The following is an 11,506-nucleotide window of genomic DNA, read 5'->3' as shown; positions in this document are numbered from 1 at the left end:
CGTTAAAGATTGCTCTGCGTAAGCTTCGATATATTTCGTTCGAGACTTACTTGTGTAGTTTCTGGTTGAAATGAACGACAGGGAAAAGAGAGAGAGAAATTAGCATGCTTTTACAAAGCACAGCGTCACTAGTGTTAATTTTATATTCCTGTTAGTCTTTAACCATAGTATGTAGTCTCCTGTTGCTTGTGTCGTAATGAAAAGCTTTATGGGGTATATTTGAGTTAACTTTTCACATTATTAGAAGTTGTTCTTTTAGCCTGTTATTTTTGCCATTAATAACAAGTATTGAGTGCTATAATATTAATAATATATTTTTGTCATTTTTCTCGACAAATACACATAAGGATCTTTTTCCATCATATGTGACACTTTGCTTAGCTTAGTGAAATCTATGTATTGCAACTTCTCATCTCGTTATACTATAGCAATATTGCAGAATTTCATAATATATCGTTTCCTTTACTAATCAAATAAGAAATAATTGGTCAGTAAAACACATTTTATTTTTAAATAATGATCCTTGAAGTGTATGCTTGGTTTCATTCCAATGGGTATATTAAACTATATTAGTGTTATTCATTACATTTACTTACTTACTCGAAGGAACACTTGATCAAGTGTTGATTTTTCAAGGTTTAAGTTTAGTATATATTCTGTTATGTCTGTATCTTAGGCACAAAGTCTCATCATTGGCAGATAGACCAACACAAAAATGTTCTTTAAGGTAAGTAAAAAGTTTGAAGTGTAATTGCAAAATTTAAAAAAAAATGTTAGTTCAAAAATTGTTTGTAAAAATATTCTAAAAATTTAATAAGTAGCAATATCTTGATTCATTTCAATAGTAAAGTACATTTGGGTAAATAACTGCCTACAATGACTTTTACATTATGAGCAAGATTTAAATTTTATTCGTTTTCTTCTTTCAAATTGAATGCGCGTGTCGGTTTTAAATTTAACAAAATAGTCTGTCAGAATAAAAATTCTATTTGTGACTATTAGCTCCAGAGAATTGAAATTTTACTGTATACCGAAAATGATACTATTTATGCAAAAGATTTCTAATTTCCTGATAATTGCAGAAATTAACATGTTTATACATTAATACACTTAAAAAGCTTAAATCAGACAATAAAAGAATAACTTAGGGAATTAAGTTCTTAATTCTTAATTTATTTGTAACTATTTGCCTTACTGACGAGGAAAAGAATAAAAACTTTAAGCCTAGTTAAAATATTATAACCGATATTCACAACGAAGATATTTTATTTTAAACTTACTGTGTTTCTGTTTCAGTTGTTCGTATTTCTTGCCCTGATTATTTGTGTTGCTTTGGCTGTTCCAATGCCAATGCCTTACCCTCAAAGAATTCCTCTGCAACAACAACAGAGAGGAGAAAATATGCAGACAGCTAACATGATGTGGGGTGAGTTGTTATTATATTACATATATAAACCTTATTTCTTTCTATTTATTATAAATGTTATTTGTACGAAAGTTCAGACACGATTAGACTCCAATGTTGCAGATGAAAGTAACTTGGATACTGTATGAAAATTTATAGTAAGCCATATTCATAAATATGCAGTTACTTTTTGTGTTATATCAGATTTAATTAAATAATAGTTCAAAATTTACTAAAAAGGAGTAACGGAAAATTACTTCTATCAGATCAGCATCTTTGACTGTTAAAATCTCATAAAAAAACTTACCGCACAGTATTGTCTCTAAAACATTTGTTTGGAAGAAGATCGCGAATATGTGAACAATTCCACGGAAGATTATGTAAGTGCAGGGCATCTGGGAGCCGTGCGTTTGATCAGTCCCATATTTACGCATGGGAAAGAGGAGGCAGGCATGGGCGACACATTTCCAGGGGCAGCATGGGTTTAAAAAAAATGAGATTTGAGTGAAATAGGAAGCATTGCTGAACTAATCAACTTTACTTGAAAACTTCTTGTCAATATTGTTATGCATTTTCTGTAGACCAAAGTTTAATAGTGGTGACTTTCTCTTTTATTTTGTATCCTAGAGGCAAAGTATATAATTTATTACTTCGTTTAGTGATTTGCGTTATTTGTGATTACACATAAATGAGTACAAACAAGTAAAGGGAGCTTAAAAATTTCCCTGGGCCCAGATGTTTAAAATATTTAAACATGGGCTTGCTCTTGATTGGCACAAACATATACTTTTTTATTCTTTATTTAGACATGTCACCTAAATAAAAGAAAATAATATTGAAATATCAACATCGTATAACCGAGAATAATTTAATTTTTCTTTGTTACTTTCCTGTGCATTCTATTTCTTTTAAAAACAATTATCTTGCTGTTCCTGCTGAATAATCCCATATTTTGGGCCACCTTCAATACGTTATCATTGAGAATTTAGTATACTTTAAATTTGGATTGCATTATATTGTGATTGATAGAAGGAACTCTGTGAAAGGCAATTCCTACGTGAGGTGTAAGCTAGTATCATGTAGCTCAATCCTAGAAGGGCTCGATTCCCAGATATGGCTCATATGGTCTCATTTTCAATTGGAAATCCACGTCTTATGTAGCATCGTTTCTGGAAGAGACTCTAAAACCAATCAAAGCAGTGTAATCCCAGAAATGAATATTAATGTTAAATATTAAATGAATATTGATTGATATAGTTTAAGCAATGAAGGAGAATGCTCTTGTGAAAAAATGACGCAGGTTCTCAGCTTCCTTGGATTCTCTGGATAAAATTTTCGACATTTTGACCTTCTTTTGTTGTTTATTGATAACAACATTTTTATAACAAAGAATTAAGGGTCACGGCTTATCTTCAAAACACTGATAACAACTGGAAATTTCTTCTAAGCCTTAGAGTTTGGTTATGGAGCATGTTAACGAGAATGTATTTCTTAATTTATTTTGTGATTTTCTTTGTTTCTTAAATAACATTTTTTATTTCAATATTGCATTTGTTTATTTTATTCCACATTCTCATACATAACAATATTTTTTTATAAATTCTAACTTCTTTTTCGATGACAAAATTTATTGGCATTTATTTAAATATTTTGAACATTAATCAAGCTTACGAGCAGTTTAACGCAAGCTCTTGGAAGAATGGGAAATACGCAAGGAAGAATTGGAATGCTTATTATCAGTTATAAATATGGATTACACAATGAGTTAATTTTACATTCTTCATTTTGTCTTGTATCAAAGTATAACTAAGACTACAAAGTAACACAAATTAGGAAAAATATTTTTGTAGATAACTGTTCAATAAAACTCTCAATAGTATATATACGTGTTGAACTCTTGTCGCAATAAAGTAATTTAGGCTATTATCAAAGACTGCAGTTTTTGTAATCCATACTTGTTGAAATCTACAGTATTTTAAATCCATTGAAATTACACCATTATATATATTTTGCTGCAAAAATTTACTTAATTTAATTATTATGTTGATAACTTGAACTTTGATGTACTGAGAAGCTATATCCTTTTGTTTCAGGATTTCCGTGGTTCTGGGGATAAAACAGAAGTTAATAATTTGACATTATGACAAGAACAAACCAATTGATGGAAGGAAACGAATATACTTAACTTCCTAAATTTACATGCATGCAAATGCAGTAACGTTTTACTAAACATGAAATTCTAGCCATGAAATGTTGTATCTGTTTATTGGATTTAAAACAATTCAAGTTTGTCTCAATTTACTAACTGTTGTAAGAAATAGATGGGAAAATAAAATGCAAGGCAATAATGTGTCGCATTATTCTTTTATTTATGTGTGTTATTAAATCAATCATTTAAATTATTTTTCGTATAACTGATTTTTATACTCAATAGCTTCACATATTTTACATTCAGCATAAGATGTACTGTTAAGAAATAGCACTAAATTAATAAACTATAATCGTTTTGATAAAATGTCATGCATGAGAGAACGATGTGGAATTACGTTTGTGTTACGATTCATTAATAAGTTTTGTTGTTTACTAGATTAATTTGCAATCTTCTATTAGTGAAAATGATTTAATAACTTGCTGAGAAGGTAGTATAATGCTTAAAGTGATCATAAAGTTATATGAAAATGGTAAAACTGTTCAAGAAAAATATTTAAAATAAAGTGAGAAATTTTAATTTTCAGAAATTGCATTTAAAACGCAATGGTGCAAAATGTTATAAATCCCATATTCATCAACTAAATATGTAGTGTTCCACAAAGTGGATTACATTGTTTGAACTTTACTAACTCGACCCGTAATACAAAATATGATTTTTAATGTCATAAAGATATTCCAAACATTATTGATTATGTTTTAATATCGAATATGTTCAAAATGTCCTCGATTGCCAACAATACATTGTGCGGAACGCAGTGGTACAGACCGACAAATATATCATATTGTTTTCGTTGGAATGGATTCACTGGCAGTCTCAATCGAATCTCTCATGGCATCCAGATTGGCGTAGACAGTTCTTCAGAGTTCCTCACAGAAAAAAGTTAATAGCTTTAGATAAGGGAATTTTCGGTTGATGCTCGACACTTTCTCGTTGGCCTATCCACCTCTCAAAAATGTTCCATCCGTATATATATATATTAACTATCTTAATAAATACACAGACACAAACAGATCCCCCCCACACACATATATAATACTCGAACCGTATATGGGTACTTAAGACATTTTGGGTCCGGGTGAGAAAACGGAAACAGTTATCTGTCTCAAAACTAGTTTATAATATTCCTTGTATCTTCCTCTACCTAATGAAGGATTTAGTTATTATAAATAATGACACATTTGAGAAGGAAAAATTCGAAACTGGACCCTTGCAAAGTGACAATATTGGGAACAGGGTCATCTAGTATGGGCACAATTTATATCAGTGAAAATAAGACTCAGTTAATAAGTGAGAAAGTATTATAATGAGAGAAACACTGACATTAAAGTGAACAAACAATGTCAGAAGCACAATAGAAGTGTTATAAGTATGTTATAAGTTACAACATTCTGAGTATAACTAGTTACTAACATTGTAAAAACAAAACATTGCCTTTCATTAAACATTAATTTTTTAGTCGAAATTTCTAAGATGAAAAGAGTGAACCATAATGACCGTCATGGACAGAAATAACCTTTAATCTAACCGTTTGTCTACAAACTCCGTGCCAGACACAGAGAAGCCTGAAAATGTTCCACTGTATGGGCACTGGGGAACTAAAGCGGGCACTATGAATCACATCGTCATGACAGGTGCCCACATTAATTCCTAATTCCTAATTCAGTAATTTAACAATGGCTTCTACAACAACACCTAACAAAAGCTCGTGAAATGTGGAATTTCTATTTTAATCTATATGGAAATTTATGCAATTTAAGATAATGTAAAATCTCTTGAATTAGTAACTTTATAATTTTAAACGCACTTACCAAATACTAGAGGGACCTCACAGTCGCTCTCGAACACAACACAATACCAAATCCTGCTCTCGTCACAATATTGCCAGTTTCAAGTCAAGTTAATTCTCTTTCAGTATTGGACACCATTGAAATTACTACATTGCTCGAACTCTATTTCAAACACCCACTGTGCAATAGTGAAAGTTGCCCATAAATACATACATACATACATATATATAAATTTCATTTCATCCTGGTATTTAAATACGAGTACGAAATTTCAATAATGGTCACAATTTTGTCAAATCTAATTTTCTCATGCTATTAATCAGCAGTTGCGACATGCAATGCTTACTATATATACTGCAATATACTATAGTAATAATACATCGAACAACAGAATTGTTCAACGTCATACATTAGTTTCCCTCTTCTGACAACATAAACGTGATCTAAAAATTATATTTGTTCGAAGAATAATATAAATACACACATTTTAAAATAGAGTAACTGCATTTTGTTTTTAATTTATGCAGTATCATCAAAACAAATAGCTAATATTTTTATAGGCCAATGGCAAAAACCATTAAATAGACTTTAAAAAAAATGAGATAATGGTTGCTCTAGAAACCTTACTTGGAAAGCTTCTATTTCCATATAGTATTCAGTAGAAAATGTCTTTTTTTAACTAGTTGTAAAATAGCATTGAAATATTTGCCAATTTTTAAAACTTTGTTAGATCCTTCATGGCTACAGATGTAAACCAGTTGAATCAACTGTAGAGTTTCATTAACTGTTAAATACCAATCCTGTAATTAACGTCAAGAGAAAATCAGAATCAGACCCAGTTAATTCCATATTTGAAACAGTTAGAGGTTTCGTACTGTATAGAATTAGTTTACTAGTCTAAATATTTATTGCAACTCTTGGAAAATCATTCAAAATTTTATTTGGCAAAATTTGAAGTCTGTAGTTTCATTACTTTTTTTTTTTTTTTTTTTTGAGCTGCGAGTTGAGACACTAAACGTCTCAACCTAACTGTTCGTGACATGTGTCTGTGCTAATCGGCTTTGTTTTAATAATTACTAAACAAATGAACGTAAAACTAAAAAGACGATACTCTAGGCAGCGATTATCACAATTTTGTTGTTCAAACAACATCAAGAATGTCTAGAAAACGTGCACTTCACCTGGAAAACTGGAAAGGAAACGTAGCCAAAAAGACAAGGTAAGTGGACTACCCTGTAGTTTGTAGTCGTTTGTGTTATTTGTCAGGGTAACTCCTCACTTTCAGCAGAACATCGTTGGGTGAAGTTCTTCTCTAAATCATCTCTTCATCTTTAGCCCAACCTCTCACGTGAAAAGGCTGTTGCAAATTAATGTTCGAAATTATAACACGCGCCCTGGTACAATATGTTCAAAGATTTTGCTACGTATTTGCCATTTCTAATTCTCTTTTTGCCAATGTTTTGCTCAAACTAAATATTTGCACTTTTGTTTGGTGTATTTCAAATTCCTATATTGAGTAATTGGCAAATTGACATTCACCCTAAGTTAGTTCTTAAAAAGTATAGTAATTCAGTTTAGAAATGTATATGGATAGCTGTAATTAACTCTGGTTGTAGTTACAAAGGGTTTGACCACTGAAACAACTCAAAACTTATGCTTTACAAAGAGGTTTTTGCAAAAATACGAAACCGAGAAAATGGTACTGCACCAGAGGAGAACGACGATATAGATTTCCATTTAGTAGAAGATGGAGAGGAGATAATATATAGCTCAATTTTTTTGCTCATTTGAGTCAGTTGTTTTTATACAGAACAAAATTAATGTAGGATTTATGCATCAATAGTCATTTGGCCCAGTCGGTACAACGTATAATTGATAATGCATTTTTTCAATATTTTAGTAGGCATAATACTGATTTCTGACTCTGATTCCCTTGCTTTTAACAGGTTTCGTATCTTGATCCTCAACAAAAATGGCCACTCATCCAGATGGAAAAGCTGTTATTTACATTTACATACGCAACACCTGTTATATCCAAGCTATTTTCTACAATAACTCAATTCAGCGACTAGTGTGATTATATGGTCTTGTCAGACCAACATAAACATTAGTCTTTCTCTTTTAAAAAAGGTGTTAATGTTATATTACAATTATCACGTGTTTAAACAGCTTTTCTCGATTTGCCACAAATTTTAAAATGTGGATTTAACGGGTTTTGCTATTCACCTACTCATTTCCATTTAGCTGTTGGTTAGAGCTTATTTGATTCTTACAATTTAGCAAAGTATATACAACGAAAAGATAGTTTTGAGTGAAATTAGATTCATAAAGAAGCGGCCAGCTGAAAAATATTTTCAATTTTTGATGCAAGGTTGTGTACAAATCGGTTTCGGGACGGTCAGTATAGATTCCAGTTCGCAGCTTATTAATTCAGCTAGACCTAATTAAACAAGATAAATGATAAGAAAAGAATGCCAAGGGGAAATAGTACGCACCACGTACACGCGCTTCAATCGTCAAACACTAGCAACATATTGTATTACTCATAACCACCTAATTTATTGCTAACCTATTTATTAAGAAGTTTTTTTTAGTCCATGAGAACGCTAACGGCTTATAAACTGTGTTCTATTTTGTAACAACATTTTCTGTATATATATGTTCTCTGAGAGAGAGGTTGAGTTGAGTTGATTTTGAGTTTAACGTCCCGTTCAGCAACGAGGTTATATGAGACGTGGACCTACTGATTAACGTGGAATCCGAAGCACGTGAGCTTCCGCCGGGAATCGAACCCGGGTCTCCCACGCTATAGGTGCGTACGCTAACCGCTTAGCCACGGATGAGCTCGAGAGAGAGAGAGAGGATGTGAATAGGTAGATACATAGATAGATATAACTCGTAGGAAACGAACTATACAACTTTGACGAAAGCATCTTTTTCTTTTTTACTGGATACCACAAGTGACATGTAGAAATCTACATAGCACCCTAATACAAGATGGTGTGGCAAAAATTGGTAGCACTGTGAATAAATTGGAAACGAATTCAAGATAAAAGCTTGTCAAAATGTATTTGAAAGATTTTAGTTAATGGATGAACAATTGTTGATAATGGTACATATGCGATTGAAATACAAATAACTCCCACACTACAGTCATGTGAACCCACTCCTCATTTTGTTGGGCCGCTGTGGCTTAGTGGTAGAATGTTCACCTCTGGTGCATGGGGTTCCGGGTTCGTCCCAGCTTCTACAAAGTGAAATTTGTGGTGGATAAAACACCGTGTGCGTGGATTTTTCAGTTTTCTCCCGTTTCCTCCCACTTTCTTCATTCCACCATTTTATTCATTTCTCATCATCAGCATCTCTTAGCCTAGCCGTGGTCATAACCGTGGTACGTAAAACTCAAAGATATGATTTATATTTCCACTCATCATTCTTGATATCTGAGAATTTGAGATTAAGAAATAAACGGCTATATCTTGTTCTGAGGAATCATCCGCCTTATGCAGAGTCGTTTTGACGTATGGTTAGCGTCATACTAAAGACCAGACTACTGCAACAAACATATGTTAGTTGAACTCTTTAGTATGGCACTAATCACGAGTCAAAACGATTCTGCACAAAGTGCCACATATTTATCCATGTAGCTGTAAGAATTTCTTAAACCAAGGATAGTTAAACTAAAATTTACTGTTTTGGGGTATAAATGTGTAAAATTTACTGTTACGTCTGGGTATAACGAACTGTTCTGTCAACTCGAAACGTTTTAAGAACCGGTTCTAGCGAACCGGCTAAATAGCACAACTGCTTATAGATAGCTATCACCACTGCGTTGTGCTCCTGCCTGCTTGGTTTTATTTGAAAATGGAAAGTGATGATGTGAATGCGAAAATTCTTTGATGTTTATTATTAAAAGGAACCATAATATTTTTACACTAACATTTTCTCACAAGATGACCCATATTGCGATTTTGTCTTTCTAGCATTTGTAGCCAGGATCATACCATTTTACAGGTAGGAAACAAAAAAACTAATATTAGCTTTTAAATTTATATTACTAAAGCTTGATATAAGCTAGAATATATCGACAGTGGAAAAGCTTTTAACGAAAAGACGTACGCACCAATCTCCAAGCACCGTAACAAATTAAAATATTATATTCAATTTTATAGGTATGTCATATTATTCTGGTATTTTGGTGCTTGATATCATAGTGCGTTCCTACACATACCGAAACGGCTAATTATTGTTGCAATAACAAACATACACATTAAACAAATTTTGTACACAAAGCCAAGACGAAAACGAAGAAAGCATGCGGACCTAACAACACGATCACTAACGTAAACAGGTAATATTGTTTTAAAGTAACAAGATCAATCCGAATTTGTTATTTCTAGTTACATACTGAAGTAAAATATAACAAGTTCTGTAGTCCTATTAGATCAAAGAAGCCACTGGTGACTTAAGGGAGCAGTTTGACTTAAAATGCATTTTTTACCAATTATTTCCTTTCTAGAGTTGAAAATTCTAAATGGAATGGTGTTTGTGTGATCGCGATACTTGCAGTCGTTAGCGACTAAGATGGAAAAAGACATTGTGATGACGTCATCCGTGGGCAAGCCGTGAGATCAGGTTTACATATACACAGTGCCAAGCATGTCGTTTGTGCGTGGTGCGATGGCACGTTCTAAAGTCCGATTTTCTTTTCCAGAACTGATTGCAAAATCTTGAAAATGTAGCCTGCACGAAGAAAATAATAATATCTGATGGTGAGCTACACAAAACTTTTTATAATATTACAAAACGTTTTTCTACACAGCATAACTTCAGCGTTTTACAAAAGAACAAAAAGTTTCCAAACCAATACCACTTCGATAGATGGCGGAAGTGATTGATACAACACCTAAGTATATTTTCTTTAACTCTTAATAGCCCGCGTAGTCAATTGTAACACCAAGGCACGCGCGCGGAGTCTCAATCCGCAATATTTATTTATCTCATTTCAATGTGTATTTTGTGTTGAAACGATATTAAATTGTTAAAAATCAGAAAACATTTATTGTGGCGTACTTTTTGTGGAAGAATAACGTGTGATTTGCATCAAGTGTAGGAACCTAACACCAAATTTTCATTTTTTTATCTTAAAATTCATTTATTCTACTATATATTAAATATACATCTTGACCTTTATACCTATTTTAAAAGATATACAGATAAACAGCAAATTTTGAATACTTAGTTATAAAAGAAAAACTTTTGCTAATAATTTTCCAGGACTATATGTACCTAAAATGGAAGCCACATTTCCTCGCTCAACTGCTATGCTGATACGTTGTATCAGGAAAGTAGTAGCCCGCTTATCACCAGTAACGTGTGCTATACGTTGGCCTACTTCTTTGACGAAATTGAGCCCTTCGAGGCCCCAAATGCCGCTCGATTCAATGGCTACGGGCACGAACATGTATCTATTGTTAAATATTTTCTTTGCAAAATTTTTGACAATTGCCCACGTATATTTTACAGACAAACTCTTTTAACAGTTCTAAGAAAACTAAAATTTCTCTATCCGCGGAGTGTGATTCCGCGGTGCGTGCTACGGTGGGTTGATCTTCGTTCCGATTCCTATAATATAAGTAAATTCATTTTTACGTTTTGGTGCAAATTTTAATGCTGACTCTATAATTTTGTGCTTCAAGGTATGTACAAGAGAACAGAATATGTGGCAAAAATGAAATAGCATCTGTAAACTTTGCCAGAACACTAAAAATATTTTTACCGGGTAAATTTGTTTTATTTGCATAACCGAAACAACCCTCGTCTCCCGTTTCATCTTCATTGTCACTTGATACTGAAAAATTAAACGATAAATCAATGTCCTGAGGAACATTGACATCGTCACTGATTCATTCTACAAACCATTATATTTAACTCCACTGTTCCCATTGTGTAGCAGTTCTATTTAGATTTATTTCTAAAACAGTACCTTCAGAATCATAAGTGACACCGTTGCTATTATCCTATAATGCCTCATCTTGACTAGAACCAGAAATTGCGTCTTGTACGAGTTTTTACGTTGGTAACTGAAAATATATCGGCGGT

The 11,506-nt window shown here is 32.7% G+C and overlaps 1 long non-coding RNA gene across 1 annotated transcript; it reads left to right on the top strand.

Annotated features, from left to right (window-relative positions):
• Positions 1–601: 601 nt before the first annotated feature.
• On the top strand, positions 602–3,745 carry LOC145691621 (uncharacterized). Its single transcript, XR_014132435.1, has 3 exons — positions 602–727; positions 1,297–1,426; positions 3,499–3,745. It is a non-coding gene; the product is annotated as an uncharacterized LOC145691621 (long non-coding RNA).
• Positions 3,746–11,506: the final 7,761 nt, after the last annotated feature.

Source organism: Thermobia domestica, chromosome 8, assembly GCF_964235325.1.
Source record: "Thermobia domestica chromosome 8, izTheDome1.hap1.1, whole genome shotgun sequence".
Taxonomy (NCBI): domain Eukaryota; kingdom Metazoa; phylum Arthropoda; class Insecta; order Zygentoma; family Lepismatidae; genus Thermobia; species Thermobia domestica.
Note: the sequence above shows the minus strand (reverse complement) of the source record. Positions and strands in the feature narration are given on the sequence as shown.